Below are 27,419 nucleotides of genomic sequence, written 5' to 3'. Positions count from 1 at the left end.
CCCTTCATCCACAGTGCATGTTACTCCTTCAAAGAACTACAACAAATTGATTAAACGTGATTTCTCTTTAACAAAAACATGCTGATTATTCCCGATTACCTTGAGTTTTTCTAAGTGCCCAGCTATAGCCTCCTTAATGATCGATTCTAACACCTTCCCCATGACAGATGTCAAGCTAATTGGCCTATAGTTACCTGTTTTTTGCCTCCCTCCCTTCTTGAAAAGAGGGGTTATATTTGCTACTTTACAGTCTGATGGAACCTTTCCAGAATCCAGCGAATTTTGAAAAATTAACACCAATGCATCTACTACCTCACTAGCCACCTCTTTTAGGATCCTAGGATGAAGCCCATCAGGACCCAGGGATTTGTCAGCCCGCAGCTCCATCAGTTTGGTCAGTACCACTTCCCTGGTGATTGTAATTTCACCAAGTTCCTCTCTTCCTTCCACCTCCTGAATTATAGCCATTACTGGAATGTTTTTTGTATCCTCTATAGTGAAGACAGAAGCAAAATATTAGTTCATTTCCTCTGCCATTTCCACATTATTTACTATTAACTCCCCATTCTCACTCTCTAGAGGACCAACATTCACTTAACTTACTCTTTTCCGTGTAGAAACTCTTGCTATCCGTTTTTACATCTCTAGCTAGCTTCCTCTCAAACTCTAATTTCTTTCTCCTGACTAACCTTTTAGTCATTCTCTGCCATTCTTGATATTCTGACCAATAATCCTACCTGCCACCCATCTTTGCACAATTATATGCTTTTTCCTTAAGTTTGATGCTTTTCTTAATTTCTTTAGTTAACCATGGCTGGTGGGTCCTCCCCTTCAAATTTTTCTTTATAGTAGGAATATACTTATTCTGAGTATTCTGAAATATCCCCTTAAATGTCTGCCACTGCTTCTCTATTGATCTATCTCCTAGCCTAGTAATCCAGTTCACTTCAGCTGACTCAGCTTTCATGCCCACATAGTTGCCCTTATTTAAGTTTAAAATACAAGTCTTTGACTCACTCTTCTCTCTTTCAAACTGGATGTAAAATTCAATCATATTGTGGTCGCTGCTACCTAGAGATGCTTTTACTCTGAGGTCATTAATCAATCCTGTCACGTGACACAATACTAATTCTAATATAACCTGCTCTCTGATTGCTTCCATAACGTGCTGCTCTAAGAAACTATCTCGAAAGCATTCTATGAACTCCTCATCCAGGCTATTATTGCCAATCTAATTTTTCCAGTTTATATGTCGATTAAAATCACCCAGGATTATTGCTGTCCCTTTATCACAAGCACCCAATATTTCTGCTTGGATACTTCGTCCTACATTGTGACTACTGTTAGGGGGCCTATAGACCACTCCCACTAATGATTTCTTTCCCCTACTATTCCTCATCTCCACCCAAATTGATTCTACATCCTGATATCCTGAAGGTCATCTCTAACTATTGCACCAATGCCATCCTTGATTAATAGTACTGCCCCTCCACCTTTACCTAGCTTCCTATTCTTCTTGAATGTTATATACCCCTCAATATTGAGGGCCCAATCCTTGTCATCCTGCAGCCATGTCTCCGTAATGGCTATCAGATCGTATTTATTTACTTCAATGTGCACAATCAGTTTATCTACTTTGTTATGACTGCTACATGCATTCAGATACTGAGCCTTTAGTTTTGTCTTTTTGTTATCTTTGTAACATCTAGTCTTGACTGTTGGTGTGGTCTTAGGTTTTTTCTCTCTGTTCCTTCCTGCCATTTTTTGACCTTCATTTCCCATATTACTATTCTGCTCTCCTGCCTTGACTCTACCTATTGATTTGCTACATCTACCCAAGCTTGATCCCGCTCCCCCCTTGTTTAGTTTAAAGCCATTTCTACTTCCCTAGTTATATGGTTTTCTAGAATACTGGTCCCAGCAGGGTTCAGGTGCAGACCGTCCCAACAGTACAGCCCCACTTTTCCCAGTACTGGTGCCCGTGCCCCACGAACCAAAACCCACTTCTCCCACACCAGTGTTTGAGCCACATTTCCAACATCGAGGTCTTAATCACCCAAAACCAGCTTCACTGGGTGGGTCATGTTGTTCGCATGCCTGACACCAGGCTCCCGAAACAATTTCTCTGCTCCGAACTTCGTCATGGCAAGAGACTCCCAGGAGGGCAGAGGAAATGCTTTAGGAATGTTCTCAAAACATCCCTGAAGAGATCCAATATTCCCATCAATTCATGGAAATCTCTGGCCTCCGACAACCTGAAAGTGGAGAAGGAGAAGTCGGGAAGGCACTGAGCAGCTTGAAAGACTTTGAGAGGAGCAGACGGAGGCCAAGTTCACGGAGCGGAAGGAGCGCATAGCCTGCCAAGTAGCTTATTTACCCACCCATTCAAACACCACCTGCCCCACATGTGGTAGAGTCTGCGGACTCGTTAGCCATATTAAAATGCACAGAACTGGATGGAAGCAAGTTATCCTCCATCCTGAGGGACAACCTAAGAAGAAGAAATGCTTCTAGCAGACAAACACATTTACAAATTCAGCTCTATTAAATAAAGGTAGGTCTAAATTCCTCAGCTGTAACTGGAGATCTGGATTGCAAGTTGGGCGCAGGAGAACTAACTGAGATGAGTGTTCTGTCAGGATGAGGCAAAAGCAGTTCTTTCCCCAGAATTCCATTGACTGCCAATTGAGCCTGGAGTAGGTAGAACTTCTGTCAACAATGGTCCATATTGGTGTAGGGGATGGAGCCAAGGGGAGGCATTTCCTCAGCCCTGGCCTCCCGACCATCAACAATCTGAATATATCTGGATTCTGATTTACAGGGCTTTGAACCAGCAGAAGTCTAGGGTGGGGACTTGGCTTGGACAACCATGAGAATCTCAGCAATCTTTAGCGATATTGGCATTCTTTTACAAAGCACAATCCATGTCATGGGTGCTATCTGGATAATAAGCAGCATTCCAGTACCACAGGCTGGATTTTATCAGCCCTTTGAAGAAGGGCTAGGATGCGGGAGGGCTCGTAATATGGCAGAGGAAGGTGTCAGGAGGGGTGCCCAATTTCTTCCCACTGCCGTGGCACTTCGCCAGCGGTGGGAACCTTATCAGCACGGCCGCCCACCGGGAGGCCGATTGAGGCAATTAAGTGCCTAATTAAGGGCCACCTCCTGCTCCTGCTGGCATTTTACTGGTGTCGGGAGGTGGCCCTGCATGGGGAAACTGCCAGGTAAAACTTGACTACCTCCCAATGGGTTCCTGGGGGGGGGGAACATTCCTTAATGGCTACTCCATAGCCTCCGGAGGGTGTCCCCAGAGGCAATGGCAGCCCCCATGGCTACGGCACCGCTGCTGGAATATGCCACCCCGCTCTGATCGTGGGGCCTGTCTGCTGAAAAAACCTTACCTGGTCTTGGCATAGAGAGCCTTCTTTCTTGTCCTCAGCCTCAGCAGTGGCCACCACTAGTGGAGGTGCTGCCGAGCTGCCAGGCCTCTGATTGGGCCAGCAGCTCTGGAAGGTGGGTCACCATCCTCAATTGGATGGCAGTCCCGGGTGCAGCCTGTGAATTGGCCGCTGCTAGTAAAATCTCCCCCCAGGGCCCCATCGCCCACTGGCACAGGATTGGCTCCTGCTTTCAGCGATGTTGGAAAAATTCAGCCCCATATTTCTCACCGAGCCACTCAACAGGTCCCCAAGATTTCCTATATGATGGATTAATATTTCAGTTAGAGGTTTGATCTTTCTCTGTTTTCCATGTGGTTTTCCATTGGACTGGGGTGCGAAACAGGAACTTGCAAAGGGCCCCCCCCACATCCATTTTTTCTCCGCCCAATTTTCTGGCATCATTTCTGCCTAAAATGAAAAGGCATATTTTTATGAGGTGATAATTTGGTGACATCATATGTCCTAGTTTCCATATTAAAGCCTCATAAATGCTGGATGCAAATTGGGTATTCAATGTTGCTAGGTTATGAAGAAAAGGTGGAAATTAACTTAAAGGGCCTAAATAAACATTACTCTGCTATGAATAATGAAAGTTTATTTCTCAGCAGATTTCATGATTTTTGGGGGGGGTTTTCTGCTGACAAATGTTTTTCCTACCTTTCTGCTTTCTGCTGTGGAGTTACCATTTTACCTCCTACCTTAAAATTTTAAGGAGACCACAATGGGTTTCTCATTGTATTCCACTAGATAGTGGGCAGAGTGGGGGGAGGAAGTAGAGGAAGGGCAATGGAAGGAGAGTAGGAGGTCAGATATAAAAGACACCTATATGAAATGGGAATTCAGGATTGTCAGAGAGTGCCGATCATCCTGAGTTCATGAAATACATGCAGTAATTTAAAGACCATTTTAGCCATTTGTTAAGCATGTTCCTTCAGATTTTTTTCTTGTTGACATTTAACTATACATGAATCTTTGTACCAGTTGTTTTAAGTTATTTCTTTTCTTTTCCTCAGCACCATTGCTGTCACCTATATGTTTCCCAATGGGAATCACCCTATTTCCTTCCAAGCCCGCGACCTCTACCAAAGAGAAGGACAAGGGCAGGAAATACATGGGAACACCACCACCTGCAAGTTCCCCACCAAGTCACACACCATCCTGACTTGGAACTATATCACTGTCCCTTCACTGTTGCTGGGTCAAAATCCTGGAACTCCCTTCCTAACAGCACTGTGGGTATACCTACACCCAATGGACTGCAGTGGTTTAAGAAGGCAGCTCACCACCACCTTCTCAAGGGCAATTAGGGATGGGCAATAAATGCTGGCCTGGCCAGTGATGCCCACATTTGAGATGCTGAAGGAAGAGGAGGATCTCTGGAGGGATTCAAAGCAGGTCAGACTACATAAGAGATGTTGGGGAGCTTTCCTCACTTTGACAGGTTATTGGAGCAGCCCATAGAATCATAGAGCATGTAATTCATTGCATAGCGCCACTCTAGCAGCACTACAAAGGCCTGCCTGGATTTCCCTGGGGGCAGATTGCACTGCCAGCCACTACCTGCACGGTCTGTGCAGTGCTCTGCAAAAATATGGTTGCACGCAGGGGCTGATGTGATGCCAGGATCCCAAATTTGTACCACGCAGGTCCAGCCACATCTGCATTGTCCACTCATAAAAAAGAATTGTGAAGCAGCAAGATAGGCCCTGCAGTACCATTATTTAAAGGGTCGGGCACCCTGATTACAGGTAAATTACATTTTTGGAACTTTTTCTGTTGCCAAGTGTCTGAAAGCATTCTGAAGTGATTGTGGAGGTGTTTTGGCGTGTTCCTGCATTTGCCAAAGAGGGTTGCCATATTTTCACAGGGATGGCAGAGGAGACGGTGGCCTGTGGACACAAAGAGCTCGATTTTTCCAGCCCTCTAGGAAAGGGCTGGGAGGTGGTGGTACATCAAATGGCAAGGGAAGGCAGTGGGGTAGAATCCCCATTGCCTTCCCGACACAATGGAATTTTACCAGGGGCGGGTAGGTCAAGGACAGCCTTCCTGCCCAGAGGCCAATTGAGGCCCTTAAGTGCCCTCTTCTTGCCTCTGCTGGTATTTTACTAGTGGCGGGGGCCCTTGCCACATGGATATGTCGCCCTATAATAGCAGGCACCCTATGGCTCACGGAAGGACCTCTGGGGACAAGGCCACCACATCCCACCCCCCTGCTGGAAGACCCCTCCCACCCTCATTAACAACTTACCCCTCTCACTGGAACCTGCCTGAGTGTCTGGCGAACCTGAATCCACTTACCTTAATTCTGGGGCATCCTCCATACTCCTGCTCCGGACCTCCTACACTACCAGCAGTGGCGACCACTCCCATTAGCTCTGCTGGGACTGAAGAGCTGCTGGCCCCCTGACTGGCTGGCAGTTCTTGGAGATGGATTCTTTCCCTTTAAAGGCACAGAATCCCTGACAGCAGGCAGTTAACTGCCTGAATAACATTTAATTCCGTTGGGGCTTCTGAAAATAGCTGCGGCGGAGTTGCCCAAAGCTTTCCAGCAATTGGATGGGGCCACCAGTGCGGCCATTAAATTCAGCCTAAAGGCTGCACTAGGTATGGGGGCGGCAGTGGCTGTACTTGTGAGCCTGCAGCACGACAGGGAAATGGATCAAACTCTGCGCCATCCCCTCTGCCAGTTTGGAGCTGGACTCCTCCATGCACCTTAACAGTGACAGAAGGCTGTGTGGCAGGCCAGCCAATACACCCAGCATCTCCGTATGCATACACATTCAGCCCTGTCCTGCATGCTGCCCTATTGAGGTCCTTATCTGAGGCCTCTGCAGCAGAACATGTCTGCCACCTGGCCCTCCGGTGAACTGGCAAACAAACCAGCCTTTACCCTTAGTTGCACCCCACTTGTGCCTGGAAACTCACCACATGCTGATCCCAACTCGAGAAGCTGCCAAGGTAAGTGCAGTGTCAATATCTGAGCTGGTGACTGTGAGTGTCAGATCAAGTGATGGAGCCTCTTCATCAGTGCTCTTGCTCTCTTTCCTCCTCCTGGGGCTGGGCAGGTGGCAGTTCTTGGGTGTCTGAAAACAGGAACTCAGCAAGAGAAGACTGGTGTGAGGGAAGGGCGGGTGGGGTGGGAAGTAGAGGGTCGATGGTCAGACCATCAGCAGCTTGCTCATCAGACCAGACAGCAGGATAAGGTACACTGGGAGTTGAGAAGGGCTGTAAGGCAGGGTAGTTGGTGGCGTAGTGGTATTATCACTGGACTATAACTCAGAGACCCAGGGTATTGATCTGGAGACATGGGTTCAAATCCCACCACAGCAGAAGGTGGAATTTGAATTTAATTAATAAATCTGGAATTAAAAAAGCTAGTCTAATGATGGCCATGAAACCATTGTCAATTGCTGCAAAAACCCATCTGGTTCACTACTGTCCTTTAAATCTGCTGTCCTTGTCTGGTCTGGCCTACATGTGTCTCCAGACCCACAGCAATGTGGTTAACTCTTACATGCCCTCCGAAATGGCCTAGCAAGCCACTCAGTTGTACCTAACCGCTACGAAGTCAATAAAAAGGAATGAAACCGGACGGACCACCCGGCAACGACCGAGGCACCGGAATCGACAATGGCAAACCCAGCCCTGTCGATCCTGCAAAGTCCTCTGTACTAACATCTGGGGGCTTGTGCCAAAGTTGGGACAGCTGTCCCACAGACTAGTCAAGCAACAGCCTGACATAGTCATACTCATGGAATCATACCTTACAGACAATGTCCCAGACACTGCAATAACTATCCCTGCCCTGTGCCGGTGGCGGGACAGTGGTATACAGTAGGGAGGGAGTTGCCCTGGGTGTCCTCAACATCAACTCCGGATCCCAGGAAGTCTCATGGCATCAGGGCAAACATGGGCAAGGTAACCTCCTACTGATTACCACCAACCGCCCTCCCTCAGCTGATGACTCAGTACTCCTCCATGTTGAACACCACTTGGAGGAAGCACTGAAGGTGGCAAGGGCACAAAATGTACTCTGTGTGGGGGACTTCAATGTCCATCACCAAGAGTGGCTCAGTAGCACCACTATTAACCGAGCTGGCCAAGTCCTAAAGGACACAGCTGCTCGACTGGGTCTGCGGCAGGTGGTCAGGGAACCAACACGAGGGAAAAACATACTTGACCTTGTCCTCACCAATCTGCCTGCCGCAAATGCTTCTGTCCATGACAGTATTGGTAGGAGTGACCACCGCACAGTCCTTGTAGAGACGAAGTCCTGCCTTCACATTGAGGATACCGTTCATCGTGTTGTGTGGCACTATCACCGTGCTAAATGGGATTGATTTTGAACAGATCTAGCAATGCAAAACTAGACATCCATGAGGTGCTGTGGGCCATCAGCAGCAGCAAAATTGTATTCAACCACAATCTGTAACCTCATAGCCTGGCATATCCCCCACTCTACCATTACCATCAAGCCAGGAGACTAACCCAGGTTCAATGAAGAGTGCAGGAGGGAATGCCAGGGGCAGTACCTGGCATACCTCAAAATGAGGTGTCAACCTGGTGAAGCTACAACCCAAAACTACTTGCATGCCAAACTGCATAAGCAGCATGCAATAGACAAAGCTAAGTGATCCCATAACCAACGGATCAGATCTAAGCTCTGCAGTCCTGCCACATCCAGTCGTGAATGGTGGTGGACAATTAAACAACTAACTGGAGGAGGTGGCTCTACAAATATCCCCATCCTCAATGATGGGGGAGCCCAGCATATCAGTGCGAAAGATCAGGCTGAAGCATTTGCAACAATCTTCAGCCAGATGTGCCACATTGATGATCCATCTAGGCCCCCTCCTGAAGTCCCCAGCATCACAGATGCCAGACTTCAGCCAATTAGATTCACACCGCGTGATATCAAGAAATGACTGAAGACACTAGATACCGCAAAGGTTATGGGCCCTGACAATATTCCGGCAATAGTACTGAAGACCTGTGCTCCAGAACTTTCCACACCCCTAGCCAAGCTGTTCCAGTATAGCCACAACACTGGCATCTACCTGGCAATGTGGAAAATTGCCCAGGTATGTCCTGTACACTAAAAGCAGGACAAGTCCAACCCGGCCAATTACCGCCCCATCAGTCTACTCTCAATCATCAGTAAAGTGATGGAAGGTGTCATCAACAGTGCCATCAAGCAGCACTTGCTTATCAACAACCTGCTCAGTGATGCTCAGTTTGGGTTCCGCCAGGGCCACTCAGCTCCTGACCTCATTACAGCCTTGTTTCAAACATGGATCAAAGAGCTGAACTCAAGAGGTGAGGTGAGAGTGACTGCCCTTGACATCAAGGCAGCATTTAACTGAGTATGACATCAAGGAGCCCTCGCAAAACTGGAGTCAATGGGAATCAGGGCGAAAACTCTCTGCTGGTTGGAGTCATACCTAGCGCAAAGGAAGATGGCTGTGGTTGTTGGACGTCAATCATCTGAGCTCCAGGACATCACTGTAGGAGTTCCTCAGGGTAGTTTCCGAGGCCCAACCATCTTCAGCTGCTTCAACAATGACCTTCCTTCAATCATAAGGTCAGAAGTGGGGATGTTCGCTGATGATTGCACAATGTTCAGCACCATTCTTGACTCCTCAGATACTGAAGCAATCCGTGTAGAAATGCAGCAAGACCTGGACAATATCCAGGCTTGGGCTGATAAGTTGCAAGTAACATTTGCGCCACACAAGTGCCAGGCAATGATCATCTCCAACAAGAGAAAATCCAACCATCTCCCCTTGACATTCAATGACATTACCATCGCTGAATCCACCACTATCAACATCCGAGGGGCTACCATTGACCAGAAACTGAACTGGAGTAGCCATATAAATACCGTGGCTACAAGAGCAGATCAGAGGCTAGGAATCCTGTGGCGAGTAACTCACCTCCTGACTCTCCAAAGCCTGTCCACCATCTACAAGGCACAAGTCAGGAGTGTGATGGAATACTCTCCACTTGGGACAGCTCCAACAACACTCAAGAAGCTCGACACCATCCAGGACAAAGCAGCCTGCTTGATTGGCACCCCATCCACAAACATTCACTCCCTCCACCACCGACGCACAGTGGCAGCAGTGTGTACCATATGCAAGATGCACTGCAGCAACGCACCAAGGCTCCTTAGACAGCACCTTCCAAACCCGCGACCTCTACCACCTCGAAGGACAAGAGCAGCAGATGCATGGGAACATCACCACCTTCACGTTCCCCTCCAAGTCCACACCATCCTGACTTGGAACTATATCGCTGTTCCTTCACTGTCACTGGGACAAAATCCTGGAACTCCCTTCCTAACAAGACTGTGGGTGTACCTACCTCACATGGACTGCAGCAGTTCAAGAAGGCAGCTCACCACCACGTTCTCAAGGGCAATTACGGATTGGCAATAAATGCGGGCATAGCCATTGACGCCCACATCCCATGAATGAATAAAAAAACTGCCATTATCCTCAATGCCCTCAGTGACATTGGATGATACAAGAGCCATCGCATCCGGCCCCATTCTGCAGAGAAACATCTCCTCTGTATGGCTCAGGAGTCTTGTCCCCCACCGGCTTTGCTCTGCCCCCTTCTATTGCGTTCCACCTTGTCCTGAAAGATAGAGGGCAAAATTGGTGATTGTCTTGCATTGTTTTTGGGTGATGTGCCTGCCATAGCCAAATAGCTGGAGTTATGTGGAGCAGTGAGAGGCATGTGAGAAGAAAAAGATTGGTGAAGACAAATGTAGGTCCCTGACAGTCAGAAACAGGGGAATTTATTATGGGGAACAAAGAAATGGCCAACCAATTAATGCATACTTTTGTTCTGTCTTCACAAAGGAGGACACAAATATAATACCAGAAATGGTGAGGAACACAGGGTCGAGTGAGAGGGAGGAACTGAAAGAAATCAGTATTAGTAGAGAAATGATGTTGGGGAAATTGATGGGATTGAAGGCCGATAAATCCCCAGGGCCTGATAATCTACATGCCAGAGTACTTAAGGAAGTGACCCTAGAAATAGTGGATGCATTGATGGTCATCTTCCAAGATTGTATAGACTCTAGAACAGTTCCTACAGATTGGAGGGTAGCTAATGTAACCCCACTATTTAAAAAGGGAGTTAGAGAGAAAACAGGGAATTATAGACCAGTCAGCCTGACGTCGGTTGTGAGGAAAATTCTCGAGTTCATTTTCAAAGATTTTAGAGCAAAGCACTTGGAGAACAATCGTAGAATCGGCAGAGTCAGCATGGATTTACAAAAGGGAAATCATGCTTGACAAATCTACGAGCATTCTTTGAGGATGTAACTAGTAGAGTTGATGAGGGGGAGCCAGTGGATGTGATTTATTTGGACTTTCCGAAGGCTTTCGACAAAATCCCACATAAGAGATTAGCGTGTAAAATTAAAGCGCATGGGATTGGGGTTAGTGAATTACGATGGATAGAAAATTGTTTGGCAGACAGGAAACAAAGAGTAGGAATAAACAGTTCTTTTTCCAAATGGCAGGCAGTGACTAGTGGGGTACTGCAGGGATTGTTGTTAGGACTCCATCTATTCACAATATATATTAATGATTTAGATGAGGGAACTAAATGTAAAATCTCCAAATTTGCAGATGACACAAAACTGGGTGGGAGGGTGAGTTGTGAGGAGGATGCAGAGAGGCTTCAGGGTGATTTCGACAAGTTGAGTGAGTGGGCAAATGCATGGCATGTGCAGTCTTCTTCTTCTTTGGCCTCTTTGTCTCGAAAGACAATGGGTAAGCGCCTGGAGGTGGTCAGTGGTTTGTGAAGCAGCACCTGGAGTGGCTATAAAGGCCAATTCTAGACTGACAGACTCTTCCACAGGTGCTGCAGTTAAAATTGGTTGTTGGGGCTGTTACACAGTTGGCTCTCACCTTGCACTTCTGTCTTTTTTCCTGCCTACAGCAAAGTCTCTTCGACTCGCCACACTTTAGCCCCGCCTTTATGGCTGCCCGCCAGCTCTGGCGATCACTGGCAACTGACTCCCACGACTTGTGATCAATGTCACAGGATTTCATGTCGCGTTTGCAGACATCTTTAAAGCGGAGACATGGACGGCCGGTGGGTCTGATACCAGTGACGAGCTCGCTGTACAATGTGTCCTTGGGGATCCTGCCATCTTCCATGCGGCTCACATGGCCAAGCCATCTCAAGCGCCGCTGGCTCAGTAGGGTGTATATGCTGGGGATGTTGGCCGCCTCGAGGACTTCTGTGTTGGAGATACGGTCCTGCCACCTGATACTCTTGGCTGACATACGTTGTCCAGGCCTCGCTGCCGTAGAGCAAGGTACTGAGGACACAGGTTTGATACACTCGGACTTTTGCGTTCCGTGTCAGTGCGCCGTTTTCCCACACTCTCTTGACCAGTTTGGACATAGCAGTGGAAGCCTTTCCCATGCGCTTGTTGATTTCTGCAATGAGAGACAGGTTACTGGTGATAGTTGAGCCTAGGTAGGTGAACTCTTGAACCACTTCCAGAGTGTGGTCGCCGATATTGATGGATGGAACATTTCTGACGTCCTGTCCCATGATGTTCGTTTTCTTGAGGCTGATGGTTAGGCCAAATTCATTGCAGGTGGTCGCAATCCTGTCGATGAGACTCTGCAGACACTCTTCAGTGTGAAATGTTAATGCAGCAACGTCAGCAAAGAGGAGTTCCCTGATGAGGACTTTCCATACTTTGGTCTTCGCTCTTAGACGGGCTAGGTTGAACAACCTGTCACCTGATTTTGTGTGGAGGAAAATTCCTTCTTCTGAAGACTTGAACGCATGTGAGAGCAGCAGGGAGAAGAAGATCCCAAACAGTGTAGGTGCGAGAACACAGCCCTGTTTCACGCCACTCAGGGTAGGAAAGGGGTCTGATGAGGCGCCGCTATGTTGAATTGTGCGTTTCATATTGTCATGGAATGAGGTGATGAAACTTAATAGCTTTGGTGGACATCGATCTTTTCTCGTAGTCTGAAGAGACCATGTCTGCTGACGAGGTCAGAGGCTTTGGTGAGATCAATGAAAGCAATGTAGAGGGGTATCTGTTGTTCGCGGCATTTCTCCTGTAGCTGGCGAAGGAAGAACAGCATGTCAATGGTGGATCTCTCTGCTCAAAAGCCAAACTGTGCCTCAGGGTAGACACACTCAGCCAGCGTCTGGAGCCTGTTTAAAGCAACTCGAGCGAAGACCTTCCCCACTATGCTGAGCAGGGAGATTCCATGTGGTTGTTGCAGTCACCGCGGTCACCCTTGTTCTTACAGAGGGTGATGATATTGGCATCGCGCATGTCCTGTGGTACTGCTCCCTCATCCCAGCACAGGCAAAGCAGTTCGTAGAGTGCTGAAAGTATAGCAGGCTTGGCACTCTTTATTATTTCAGGGGTAATGCCTTCCTTCCCAGGGCTTTTCTGCTGGCTAGAGAATCAGTGGCATCACTGAGTTCCGATTTTATTGGCTGTACGTCCAGCTCATCCATGACTGGCAGAGACTGGGTTGCATTGAGGGCGGTCTCAGTGACAACATTTTCCCTGGAGTACAGTTCTTGGTAGTGCTTCACCCAGTGGTCCATTTGCTTGCATTGGTCAGTGACTGTGTCCCCTGATTTAGATTTGAGGGGGGCGATCTTCTTGATGGTTGGCCCAAAAGCTCTCTCAATGCCATCATACATTCCTCTGATGTTTCCGGTGTTGGAGGCCAGCTGAATATGACTGGTGTTGCCAGTCGTCATTTGCACAGCGCCTGGCTGTTCTTTGTGCAGCGCTTCTGGCTGCTTTAAGTGCTACGGATGTTAACTCGCTGGGGGCTTTCTTCTAGTTCAGCAGTACAGTGCGCTTAGCGGCTATGACAGGTTCCAGCTCTCCAAAGTGAGATCGAAACCAGTTTTCACACGTTTGCCATCGGTGGTCATTGCTGAGTCATAGATGGCGTCTCTGATGTGGGCCCACTTGGTCTCTGCATCCCTTGCAGGAGTGTTTTGAAGGGCTTTTTCAAGTGAATTTAGAAACTTGTGTAACAGCTGTGGATAAGAAATTCTGCTCGTGTTGATGCGTGGGCGGCCCTTCTGCTTGCAGTGATGCAGCTTCTTTGGTTTGAGTCTAACCTTGCTGCACACCAGGGAGTGGTTGTTGTCGCAGTCTGCACTGTGGAAGCTGTGTGTGATTTGAACGCTGTTTAAAGAGGCTCGCCTTGTGAAGATGAGGTCCAGCTGGTGCCAACGACGTGATCTAGGGTGCCTCCAAGAAACCTGGTGACAGGGTTTAATATGAAAGAACGAGTTGGTGATGCAGAGGTTATGATGGAACATAGAACATAGGTACACAACTCAAGCAGTCTCTGTCAATTCTCATTCATCCTTCCAATGTCATAGCGCCCAAGGCACGAGGGCCATGAGTCATGGTCAGCCCCAACCCTGGCATTAAAGTCCCCCAGCAGTAACAGGTGTTCGGTGTTGGGGATGCTACTAATGATATTATGGAGTTCCTCATAGAACTGGTCTTTAGCTTCATGTGGGGAGCAGAGTGTTGGAGCACAGATGCTGAGCAGGTGTACTGGATCAGAGGCGGTGAGCAGTCAGATGGACAGTATGCGTTCCGAGACATTTGAAGGTGGCTCTCTCATGCTGAGCAAAGGGTTTCTGATGGCGAAGCCCACTCCATGCTGTCTTGGTTCTTCAGATTCCCAACCCTGCCAGATGAAGATGTAGTCTTGCTCTCTTAGAGATCCGCTCGCAGGGAGGCGTGTCTCCTGAAGTGCTGTATTGTCCACACTGAGTCTACTGAGCTCATTGTTAATGATTGCGGTCTTCCGAGAATCGTTGATCTGTCATTGGCAAACAGGATTCAGGAAAATCCCAAGGCTTTTTATACGTATTTTAAGAGCAAGAGGGTAACCAGGGATAGGGTTGGCCCACTCAAGGACAGAGGAGAGAATCTATGTGTGGAGCCAGAGGAAATGGGCGAGGTACTAAATGAGTACTTTGCATCAGTATTCACCAAAGACAATGACTTGGTGGATGATGAGCCGAGGGAAGAGAGTGTAGATAGTCTCGGTCATGTCATTTTCAAAAAGGAGGAGGTGTTGGGCGTCTTGCAAAGCATTAAGGTAGATAAGTCCCCAGGGCCTGATGGGATCTACCCCAGAATACTGAGGGAGGCAAGGGAAGAAATTGCTGGGGCCTTGACAGAAATCTTTGCATCCTCATTGGATACAGGTGAGGTCCCAGAGGACTGGAGAATAGCCAATGTTGTTCCTTTGTTTAAGAAGGGTAGCAAGGATAATCCAGGAAATGATAGGCCGATGAGCCTTACGTCAGTGGTAGGGAAATTATTAGAGAGGATTCTTCAGGACAGGATTTACTCGCATTTGGAAACAAACAAACTTATTAGCGAGAGGCAGCATGGTTTTGTGAAGGGGAGGTCGTGTCTCACTAATTTGATTGAGTTTTTTGAGGAAGTGACAAAGATGATTGATGAAGGAAGGGCAGTGGATGTTATCGATATGGACTTCAGTAAAGCCTTTGACAAGGTCCCTCATGACAGACTGGTACAAAAGATGAAGTCACACGGGATCAGAGGTGAGCTGGCAAGATGGATACAGAACTGGCTCGGTCATAGAAGACAGAGGGTAGCAGTGGAAGGGTGCTTTTCTGAATGGAGGGATGTGACTAGTGGTGTTCCGCAGGGATCAGTGCTGGGACCTTTGCTGTTTGTAGTATATATAAATGATTTGGAGGAAAATGTAGCTGGTCTGATTAGTAAGTTTGCGGACGACACAAAGGTTGGTGGAGTTGCGGACAGTGATGAGGATTGTCAGAGAATACAGCAGGATATAGATCGGTTGGAGACTTGGGCGGAGAAATGGCAGATGGAGTTTAATCCGGACAAATGTGAGGTAATGCATTTTGGAAGGTCTAATGCAGTTGAGACGTATACAGTGAATGGCAGAGAGATCTGGGCGTACAGGTCCACAGGTCACTGAAAGTGGCAACGCAGGTGGATAAGGTAGTCAAGAAGGCATACGGCATGATTGCCTTCATCAGTCGGGGCATAGAGTATAAAAATTGGCAAGTCATGCTGTAGCTGTACAGAACTTTAGTTAGGCCACACTTAGAATATTGCGTGCAATTCTGGTCGCCACAATACCAGAAGGACGTGGAGGCTTTGGAGAGGGTACAGAAGAGGTTTACCAGGATGTTGCCAGGTCTGGAGGGCATTAGCTATGAGGAGAGGTTGGATAAACTTGGATTGTTTTCACTGGAACGACGGAGGTGGAGGGGCGACATGATAGAGTTTTAGAAAGTTATGAGTGGCATGGACAGAGTGGATAGTCAGAAGCTTTTTCCCAGGGTGGAAGAGTCAGTTAATAGGGGGCATAGGTTTAAAGTGAGAGGGGCAAAGTTTAGAGGGGATGTGCGAGGCAAGTTCTTTACACAGAGGGTGGTGAGTGCCTGGAACGTGCTGCCGGGGGAGGTGGTGGAAGCAGGTACGATAGCGATGTTTAAGAGGCATCTTGACAAATACATAAATATGATGGGAATAGAGGGATACGGTCCCCAGAAGTGCAGAAGGTGTTAGTTTAGGCAGGCATCAAGATCGGTGCAGGCTTGGAGGGCCGAATGGCTTGTTCCTGTGCTGTACTGTTCTTTGTTCTTTGTGTATGGTCTTCGGACAGGCCAGGACACATAGTTCTGATGTTCCTTCTTGCCAAACGAAGGGCTGGTACATTCTTTCCTTTTTTTGTCGTGCTGTTTGGTGCAGTGTTGCAGTCCACTTTTCGGGTAATGCCCCTGAGCTCCAAGCAGCCATTGAAGCAGGTGGACTGTGGCAGGACAGAACCTTACTGACCGGGGGCTACCTGGTTTGAGGCGGGCGGTAGCTGTCCAGTGAGATGCGATGACCTCTCCCACCAACAAAGGCAACCCAATCTCTACGCCAGTTGAGCTGGACTTGTTACCCATAATTGCTGCCTTCCATGTTGTTTTGGTCACTGTGAGGCGTCTGTGGAGTGACCTCTCCATGGCGCATGCCTGGGCGTATGTATGGAGGTTGTGAGTTGCCCAAGCGTCAAAACCCCCCTCACGGCCTTCCTGGTGGGGTCCAAAGGAGTGCAGAGCACGATGTTTGGCACCGGTATCGCTGCAGGAGCTGCCGGAAACATGCCAAATGTGAACATGACCGCCTTTCCCGAGACGCCCACAAGGCAATGGGGTTGTTAGGGCCCCTGCTCAGGGATAGGTGGATGCTGGTGGGAGGAGGTGGGGGGGGAGGGGTTGCGAGGGGGAGCTGGGAAGGGGGCTGCAGGGGGGGTAGGGGACAGGGTGCAGGGGAAGTGGGTGCGAGGGGAAGATGCAGTATAATGTGGATAAATGTGAGGTTATCCACTTTGATAGCAAAAACAGGATGGCAGATTATTATCTGAATGGCTATAAACTGAGAGAGGGGAATATGCAATGAGACCTGGGTGTTCTCATACACAAGTCGCTGAAGGTAAGCATGCAGGTGCAACAGGCGGTAAAAAAGGCAAATGGTATGTTGGCCTTCATCGCGAGAGGATTCGAGTGCAGGAGCAGGGATGTCTTGCTGCAATTATACAGTTATACCCTTGGTGAGGCCACACCTGGAATATTGTGTGCAGTTTTGGTCTCCTTATCTGAGGAAGGATGTTCTTGCTATAGAGAGAGTGCAGCGAAGGTTTACCAGACTGATTCCTGGGATGGCAGGACTGACGTATGAGGAGAGATTGAGTCGGTTAGGATTATGTTCGCTGGAGTTCAGAAGAGTGAGGGGGGATCTCATAGAAACCTATAAAATTCTAACAGGACTTGACAGGGTCGATGCAGGAAGGATGTTCCCAATGGTGGGGGAGTCCAGAACCAGGGGTCATAGTCTAAGGATACAGGGTAAACCTTTCAGGACTGAGATGAGGAGAAATTTCTTCCCAGAAAGTGGTGAGCCTGTGGAATTCGCTACCACAGAAAGCAGTTGAGGCCAAAACATTGTATGTTTTCAATAAGGAGTTAGATATAGCTCGGGGTGAAAGGGATCAAAGGATATGGGGGGAAAGCGGGAACAGGTTACTGAGTTGGATGATCAGCCATGATCATAATGAATGGTGGAGCAGGCTCAAAGGGCCGAATGGCCTACTCCTGCTCCTATTTTCCAAGTTTCTATGTATCTATGTCCTTTTGGGAAGGAAATCTGTTCTCCTTGCCTGGTCTGGGCTACATGTGACTCCAGACCCACAGAAATGTGGTTGACTCTTAAACACCCTCTGAAATGGCCGAGCAAGCCACTCAGTTGCTACAAAGTCAATAAACAATGAAACATGACAGACCACCCGGCATTGACCTAGGCACCAGAAACGACAATGGCGAACCCAATCCTGTCGACCCTGCAAAGTCCTCCTTACTAATATCTCGGGGCTTGTGCCAAAGTTGGGAGCGCTGTCCCACAGACTAGTCAAGCAACAGCCTGACATAGTCATATTCATGGAATCATACCTGACAGACAATGTCCCAGACACTGCCATCACCATCCCCGGGTATGTCTTGTCCCAGGACAGACCCAGCAGAGGTGGCAGCACAGTGGTATCCAGTCAGGAGGGAGTTGCCTTGGGAGTCCTCAACATCGACTCCGGACCCTATGAAGTCTCATGGCATCAGGTCAAACATGGGCAAGGAAACCTCCTGCTAATTACCACCTACCGCCCTCCCTCAGCTGATGAATCAATACTCCTCCATGTTGAACACCACTTGGAGGAAGCATCAAGGGTGGCAAGGGTGCAGAATGTAATCTGGGTGGAGGACTTCAATGTCCATCACCAAGAGTGGCTCGGTAGCACTGACCGAGCTGCCTGAGTCCTAAAGGACATAACTGCTAGACTGGGTCTGTGGCAGGTGGTGAGGGAAACAACAAGAGGGAAAAACATACTTGACCTCGTCCTCACCAATCTGCCTGCTGCAGATGCTTCTGTCCATGACAGTATTGGTAGGAGTGACCACTGCACAGTCCTTGTGGAGACAAAGTCCCCGCCTTCACATTGAGGATACCCTCCTTCGTGTTGTGTGGCACTATCACCGTGCTAAATGGGATAGATTTCAAACAGATCCAGCAATGCAAAGCTAGGGATCCATGAGGCACTGTGGGCCATCAGCAGCAGCAGAACTGTACTCAATCACAATCTGTAACCTCATGGCACGGCATATCCCCCACTCTACCATTACCATCCAACCGGGAGACCAACACTGGTTCAATGAAGAGTGCAGGAGGGAATGCGAGGAGCAGCACCTGGCATACCTCAAAATGAGGTGTCAACCTGGTGAAGCTACAACCCAGGACTATTTGCATGCCAAATTGTGTAAGCAACATGCGATAAACAGAGCTATGCGACCCCATAACCAATGGATCAGCTCCAAGCTCTGCAGCCCTGCCACATCCAGTCGTGAATGGTGGTGGACAATTAAACAACTAACTGGAGGTGGTGGCTCCACAAATATCCCCATTCTCAATGATGGGAGAGACCAACACATCAGTGCAAAAGATAAGGCTGAAGCATTTGCAACAATCTTCAGCCAGAAGTGCCGAGTTGATGATCCATCTCGGCCTCCTACAGAGGGAACCCAGCATTACAGATGCCAGACTTCAGCCAATTCGATTCATTCCGCGTGATATCAAGGAACAACTGAAGGCACTGGATACTGCAAAGGCTATGGGCCCTGACAATATTCCGGCAATAGTACTGAAGACCTGTGCTCCAGAACTTGCCACGGCCCTAGCCAAGCTGTTCCAGTACAGCTACAACACTGGCATCTACCCTGCAATGTGGAAAATTGCCCAGGTATGTCCTGTACACAATAAGCAGGACAAGTCCAACCCGGCCAATTACCGTCCCATCAGCCTACTCTCAATCATCAGTAAAGTGATGGATGGTGTCATCGAGGGTGCTATTAAGCAGCACTTGCTTGGCAATAACCTGTTCACTGACGCTCAGTTTTGTTTCCGCCAGGGCCACTCAGTTCCTGATCTTATTACAGCCTTGTTTCAAACATGGACAAAAGAGCTGAAATCCAGAGATGAGGTGAGAGTGACTGCCCTTGACATCAAGGCAGCTTTTGACTGAATATGGCATCAAGGAGCCCTAGCAAAACTGAAGTCAGTGGGAATCAGGGGGAAAACTTTTTGCTGGTTGGAGTCATACATAGGAACATAGGAGCAGGAGTAGGCTATTCAGCCCATCAAGCCTGCGCCTCCATTCAATACGATCATGGCTGATCATCCACTTCAATGCCTTTTTCCCACACGATCACCATATCCCCTTTGTCATTTGTGTTTAGAAATCTGTCAATCTCTGCTTTAAACACACTCAATGACTGAGATTCCACAGCCCTCTGGGGTAGAGAATTCCAAAGATTCACAACCCTCTGAGTAAAGATTTCTTCTCATCCATGTCCTAAGTGGCTTCCCCCTTATTTTGAAATTGTGTCCCCTGATTCTACACTCCCCAACCAGGGGAAACATCTTACCAGCATCTGCCCTGTCTATCCCTTTAAATATTTTGTAGGTTTCAATGAGATCACCTCTCATTCTTCTAAACTCTAGAGAAGACAGGCCCAGTTTCCCCAATCTCTCTTCGTAGGACAGTCCCGCCAGCCTGGGAACAAGTCTGGTGAACCTTTGTTGTACTCCCCCTATGGCAATAATATCCTTCCTAAGGTAAGGGGACCAAAACTGCACACAATACTCCAACTTCTATACAATTGAAACAAGACGTCACTACTCCTGTACTCAAATCCTCTTGCGATTAAGGCTAACATACCATTAGTCTTCCTAATTGCTTGCTGCACCTGCATGCTAGCTTTCAGTGACTTATGACAAGGACACCCAGGTCCCTTTGTACATCTACACTTTCTAATCTCTAGCACAAAGGAAGATGGTTGTGGTTGTTGGAGGTCAATCATCTCAGCTCCAGGACATCACTGCAGGAGTTCCACAGGGTAGTGTCCTAGGCCCAACCATCTTCAGCTGCTTCATCAATGACCTTCCTTCAGTCATAAGGTCAAAAGTGGGGATGTTCTCTGATGATTGCACAATGTTCAGCACCATTCGCGACTCCTCAAATACTGAAGCAGTCCGTGTAGAAATGCAGCAAGACCTGGACAATATACAGGCTTGGGCTGATAAGTGGCAAGTAACATTCGTGCCACACAAGTGCCAGGCAATGACCATTTCCAACAAGAGAGAATCTAACCATCTCCACTTGACATTCAACGGCATTATGATCGCTGAATCCACCACTATCAACATCCTGGGGATCACCATTGACCAGAAACGGAACTGGAGTAGCCATATAAATACCGTGGCTACAAGAGCAGATCAGAGGCTAGGAATTCTGCAGTGAGTAACTCACCTCCTGACTCCCCAAAGCCTGTCCACCATCTACAAGGCACTAGTCAGGTGTGTGATGGAATACTCTCCACTTGCCTGGATGGGTGCAGCTCCAACAACACCCGAGAAGGTCGACACCATCCAGGACAAAGCAGCCCACTTGATTGGCACCCCATCCACAGACATTAACTCCCTCCACCACCGATGTACAGTGGCAGCAGTGTGTGCCATCTACAAGATGCATTGCAGCAATGTACCAAGGCTCCTTAGATAGCACCTTCCAAACCTGCGACCTCTACCACCTCGAAGGACAAGGGCAGCGAATGCATGGGAACACCACCAACTGCAAGTTCCCCTCCAAGTCACACACCATCCTGACTTGGAACTATATGACTGTTCCTTCAATGTCATAGGGTCAAAATCCTGGAACTCCCTTCCTAACAGCACTGTGGGTGTACCTACCCCACATGGACTGCAGCGGTTCAAGAAGGCAGTTCACCACCACCTTCTGAGGGGTAATTAGGAATGGGCAATAAATGCTGGCCGAGCCAGCGACGCCCACATCCCATGAATGAATTTTTTTAAAATCCTTGACATTAGGTGTAGGCTTTCTGGCAAGTTTCCCAATGCACGAAGCATTTGGTTGTGTACACTTATCAGTCTTTTTCTGTAGCCTGGCCTTCATCTGGGTCATCTGCAGCAGAACTCATGTGCAACTTTTCCCTCTGGCAAGCTGGCACCTTCACTCTCCTTGCCCTGTGCACTGGCTGCAGCACCGCTTTGCCTGGTGCCTCACCGCATGCAAATCCCCCCCCTAAGCTATCCTCTAAACTATGCGCCGTGTCAGTACCTGAACTGGGGGCTACGAGTGTGAAATTTACTGATGGTGTGCCTTCATTTCACTTTCTTCTTTGTCTTCCTCCACTGTCTTGGCAGGTTGCAGTTTCTGGATATCTGAAAGGAAAAAGGGGCAAGGGTAAGGTTGTGGTGAAGGCAGAGGCGAAAGAATGAAATGCATACTTACAACATCTGCAGCTTGTCAATCAGAAGCAATTGTGGGATGAGGCAGAAGTGGGCTATGAGAAAGAGGGCAAGGTGTAAGGATCATCTTCATCTGTCATCTTCAATGGATTCAACCCCACCAGTGGCCATGGCCTCAGCAATGCCCCTTTCCATTATGGCCAGCACTGTCTGCTCCAGGGAGGTTAGAATATGAAAGAGTGCCTCTCCCTCTCTGGTTAGCTCCTGCTGCCTCTGGTTGTGTGCCAACTTCTGCAAGAGAGAGGGAAGTGTGCTTATAGAATCATAGAAAGTTTACGGCAAAGATGTGTGTTGTGCATATATGTGTTGTGCAATCTGTTTGGGTGATATGCTTGTCATAGTTGAATAGCTGGCAATATGTGCAAGGTGTGAGATGTGGGTGTGAGGTTTGCAGCAGTGATAAGTGTGTGAGGATGAGATGAAGCATATGACTGTGCCATCTTCCTGTCCCCACTCCCTCACCCCGTAGTTAAAGGACCTCTCTCTTCCTGCTGCCTGGGCTGGAGCATTTCAGCTATGAAGAGAGACTGAAAAGGCTAGGGTTGTTTTCCTTAGAGCAGAGAAGGCTGAGGGGAGATATGATTGAGGTATACAAAATTATGAGGGGCATTGATAGGTTAGATAGGAAGAAATTTTTTCCCTTAGTGGAGGGGTCAATAACCAGGGGGCATAGATTTAAGGTAAGGTGCAGGAGGTTTCGAGGGGATTTGAGGAAAAATTTGGCCTAACCATCAGCCTCAAGAAAATGAACATCACGGGACAGGACTTCAGTAATGCTCCATCCATCAATATCAGCGACCACGCTCTGGAAGTGGTTCAAGAGTTCGCCTACCTAGGCTCAAATATCACCAGTAACCTGTCTCTTGATGCAGAAATCAACAAGCGCATGGGAAAGGCTTCCACTGCTATGTCCAGACTGGCCAAGAGAGTGTGGGAAAATGGCGCACTGACACGGAACGCAAATGTCCGAGTGTATCAAGCCTGTGTCCTTGCTTTACGCCAGCGAGGCCTGCACCACGTATGTCAGCCAAGAGCAACGTCTCAATTCATTTCATCTTCGCTGCCTCCGGAGAATCCTTGGTATCAGGTGGCAGGACCGTATCTCCAACACAGAAGCCTTCGAGGTGGCCAACATCCCTAGCTTATACACCCTACTGAGTCAGCGGCGCTTGAGATGGCTTGGCCATGTGAGCCGCATGGAAGATGGCAGGATCCCCAAGGATACATTGTACAGCGAGCTCGTCACTGGTATCAGACCCACCGGCCGTCCATGTCTCCGCTTTAAAGACGTCTGCAAACGCGACATGAAGTCCTGTGATAAAAGCAAAATACTGCGGATGCTGGAAATCTGAAACAAAAACAAGAAATGCTGGAATCACTCAGCAGGTCTGGCAGCATCTGTGGAAAGAGAAGCAGAGTTAACGTTTCGGGTCAGTGACCCGAAACGTTAACTCTGCTTCTCTTTCCACAGATGCTGCCAGACCTGCTGAATGAAGTCCTGTGACATTGATCACAAGTCGTGGGAGTCAGTTGCCAGTGATCGCCAGAGCTGGCGGGCAGCCATAAAGGCGGGGCTAAAGCATGGCGAGTCGAAGAGACTTAGCAGTTGGCAGGAAAAAAGACAGAAGTGCAAGGGGAGAGCCAACTGCGTAATAGCCCTGACAACAAGTTTTATCTGCAGCACCTGTGGAAGAGTCTGTCACTCTAGAATTGGCCTGCTCCAAAACCACTGACCACCTCCAGGAGCTTACCCATTGTCTCTCGAGGCTAGGAGGCCAAAGAAGAAGAAGAAGATAGATTTAAGGTAAGGGGCAGGAGGTTGCGAGGGGATTTGTGGAAAAAAATTTTCACCCAGAGGTTGGTTGGAATCTGGCACGCACTGCCTGAAGAGGTGGTAGAGGCAGGAACCCTCACAACATATAAGAAGTATTTAGATGAGCACTTGAAACGCCATAGCATACAAGGCTACGGGCCAAGTACTTGAAAATGGGATTAGAATGGTTAGGTGCTTGATGGCCGGCACAGACATGATGGGCCGAAGGGCCTGTTTCTGTGCTGCACAACTCTATGACTCTGTGACCCCTTTCCATCTCCTCTACCAAAACCTCCAGTGCAACGTTTGATAACCTTGGTGCATGCTCTCTCCCATGGTCAGGCATTGTTGATAGTTTCAGAACAATTACCAAAGGTATTAATACCTCGAGCAGTCACAACAGATCTTCCCTTTAAGAGGTGTAGGCTTGCTTTAAATAGTGCTAGGAAGTAACCCTATTGGGCCCCTTGCTGGTGTACACAGCCAATGAACAGCACAGGTCATGCTGGATGCACACAGAAGTCATCAAAGTTAACAGGCAGCACCATCAGTATTCCACTAAATGGCCACAGGTTAATTGTGCATCGCAATCCTGCGCCCATTTTTGGGGGCTATCCAATGTGATCCCCATGTTTGGAAGATACAAGGATTCCTGTCCCAAATGTTGATCCATATCACCTCCAACTATTTAAACCATTCAATGGAGTACAGTAGTATAAAAGCAAAATACTGCAGGTGCTGGAAATCTGAAATAAAAACAAGAAATGCTGGAAATACTCAGCAGGTCTGGCAGCATCTGTGGAGAGAGAAGCAGAGTTAACGTTTCAGGTCAGTGACCCTTCATCAATGGAGTACAGTGTTTGCCCATTTTGTTAGGAGGATGGTGACAAAGTGTTCACATTTTTTATGATAAGATTTCTTGCTCACTGTGGTACTCATGAGATTGTTTTACTGTTGACTGCACCTCTAGCGAATGCTGAAACCCACACTTGCCAATATCTCGACCAACTAGTGACTATCCTCCTTGGGATCTATTTAAGGTTGAGTTGGTTCATGGAGTTAATGGACATGAAAATCGTGAGAAAAGTATAATGGTTAAATCGCTACCACCCATTTTACACTATCACCTCAAATCCCCTGGAGTTGGAATTGAGTCAGCTTTCTCTGGTCATCTCAGTAATCTGATACAAGCCGTGCAGCCTGCAATACTATAGGTGATTAACAATCCACTGTGGCTCAATAATGGCACCTGGAGAGGATTAAACTGTCGCTGGAGTCGAGGATTTTTCTTGCTTAGCTCCCATAATCCTACAAGCCTTCTGGGTAGATTGATCCGTTCTGGACAAGCAGCAGCAAGTTTACCAGTACTCTCACAGGTTAGCTATATCGTTAAACTCCAACAGAACCCTTAGCCACACTTGGGGTTCCCTGACAATAAGCATCATCAACCTGCACCAACTCTTCCTGAGGTTAGTTAGTAGGGTATGTTCCTGTGGAAAGAAAGTGTGCACTCCATGTCAGATGAACAGATATTAGTCAATAACTTGGTTTGAAGAATCTTAATCATGGTGATAAGTTTGTGACAACATCAATTGGTCATTATCTGCTGCACCATAGACTATCCTCTATTTAATGTCATGATCTGAATGCTGGAGCAACAATTTGACTGAATTTGTGAGGAACCTTTTTGCTCAAAGTACTTTATTTCCCAGGTTTCATTCACATAATTTCCTGAATTACATTTTTAAAGTGTCCAAAATATCTGATAACAGGAAGCTGCAGCAAACTTGATCAAAAAAATACAGTGCATTACCAATAAGTGCTTACAAACCTAGAGCATGTGCAGTGTTCAGTAAGTCAATTTTTAAAAGAAATCAAGAGGAAGTCATTTATCAAGTTTAGTGAAAATCCAATAAATGTTTAAGTTATTGAGGTGATAATTCAGTGTTGGAGGACAGACTGTGTACAGATACACAGTCAGCTGTGCCAATTCTTCTCATCATACCCATGTTCAAAAGGAACTGAAAAGCTAATGAAAGGAAAGCACGTGCAATTTAGCCAAAATTCATAAGATTTTTAATTTAAGGAAATACTGCAGTGTTACAGATATACAAATGATGAGGATGCAAGAATGGACAGCGCAGTGGTTAGCACCGCAGCCTCACAGCTCCAGCGACCCGGGTTCAATTCTGGGTACTGCCTGTGTGGAGTTTGCAAGTTCTCCCTGTGACCGTGTGGGTTTTCGCCGGGTGCTCTGGTTTCCTCCCACCACCAAAGACTTGTAGGCGATAGGTAAATTGGCCAATGTAAATTGCCCCTAGTGTCAGTAGGTGGTAGGGAATATGGGATTACTGTAGGGTTAGTATAAATGGGTGGTTCTTGGTCGGCACAGACTCGGTGGGCCAAAGGGCCTGTTTCAGTGCTGTATCTCTAAATAAAAAAAATAAAATAAAAAAGAATGACCCCAACTTCTCAGTTTGAAAAGTGTTTGAAGCAATTTGTTATGGGCCTCATTCAGTCAGGCCTTGAGACCTCCAGTGAGGAGGAGCATCAGAGAGGGACAGAGCTGCAGCCACAGGCAGATTGGCTGCAACACCCAGAGGGGCACCAGGATCATGAGGCTGTAAGGGGGCAGTGCCGAGGAGGGCACAGAGGGTCACACAACGAGCCTCTGGCACACAGAATGTGGTACCCACCAGAGAGGGTCTACCATCAGAGGTTCTGCTTCCTGCAAATGTTTGAGCAGCAGTGTTGCCAAAGACTGCAACTCTCCAGGGATGCGGTCACCGAACTGTACATCATAATGGAGGAGGAGTTGAGCCCAATGGGAAATGGTGGGCACCCATTGCCTGTTGCGTTGATGGTTACTGTGGCATTGAATGTCTATGCCTCAGGGTTATTCCAGGGATCTTCTGGAGATATCCGTGGGATCTCCCTGTCTGTGGCTCATCACTGCATCAAGATGATCACCAATGCCATCTTCAAGAGGGCCAGCCAATATGTGCAGTTTCACATTGATCTGGACAGTCAGGCTGGGTGGGCTATAGGATTCAGGGCCATTGCTGGAGTCCCCCAGTTGCAGGGTGTCATCGATTGCATAAATGTTGCCATCAAGGCTCCCAGAGGCGAGACAGCAGCTTTCATCAACAGGAAGGGCTTCCACTTGCTCAATGTACAACTGGTCTGCGACTACTGCAAATGAATCATTCACTCTGTGCAAGGTTCATCGCACCTTGCCTGTTGTCCCTTGAGATATGTGCAAGGAAGGCTCACAACTCACTAATGCAGACACGTTTCTCATGAGCCTTCCCTTCACACTGATTCAATCAGATTAATCTTCTTCCATCTTTAGCCCCATTTCCCTTTCCATGAATGCCCTTACCATTTCATTGGACCTGTCATCACATGATTCTATGCTGGAAAGTGGCATTAGGCTGGGTGGCTCATTTCTCGGCTGGCACAGACACATGGGCCAAGTGGTCTCTTTCTGTGCTGCAAACTTTCTATGATTCTATGAGGCCACGACATGGGAAATGCATTGATCTCACCTGGTGTGTTCCTTCCCATCACACCCTTTGCAGGAGCCATTTATCTGTTAATCACCCAGTAGTATATAAATAACGGAAGGAATCTTTCTGTGATGCAGCATATCAGGATTCATTACAGACAAATAAACAGCAAGACAATATCTATATACATACTC

This window comes from Heterodontus francisci, chromosome 5 (genome assembly GCF_036365525.1).
Source record: "Heterodontus francisci isolate sHetFra1 chromosome 5, sHetFra1.hap1, whole genome shotgun sequence".
NCBI lineage: Eukaryota > Metazoa > Chordata > Chondrichthyes > Heterodontiformes > Heterodontidae > Heterodontus > Heterodontus francisci.
The sequence above is the reverse complement of the archived record's forward strand: the minus strand, read 5'-3'. Positions refer to the sequence as shown.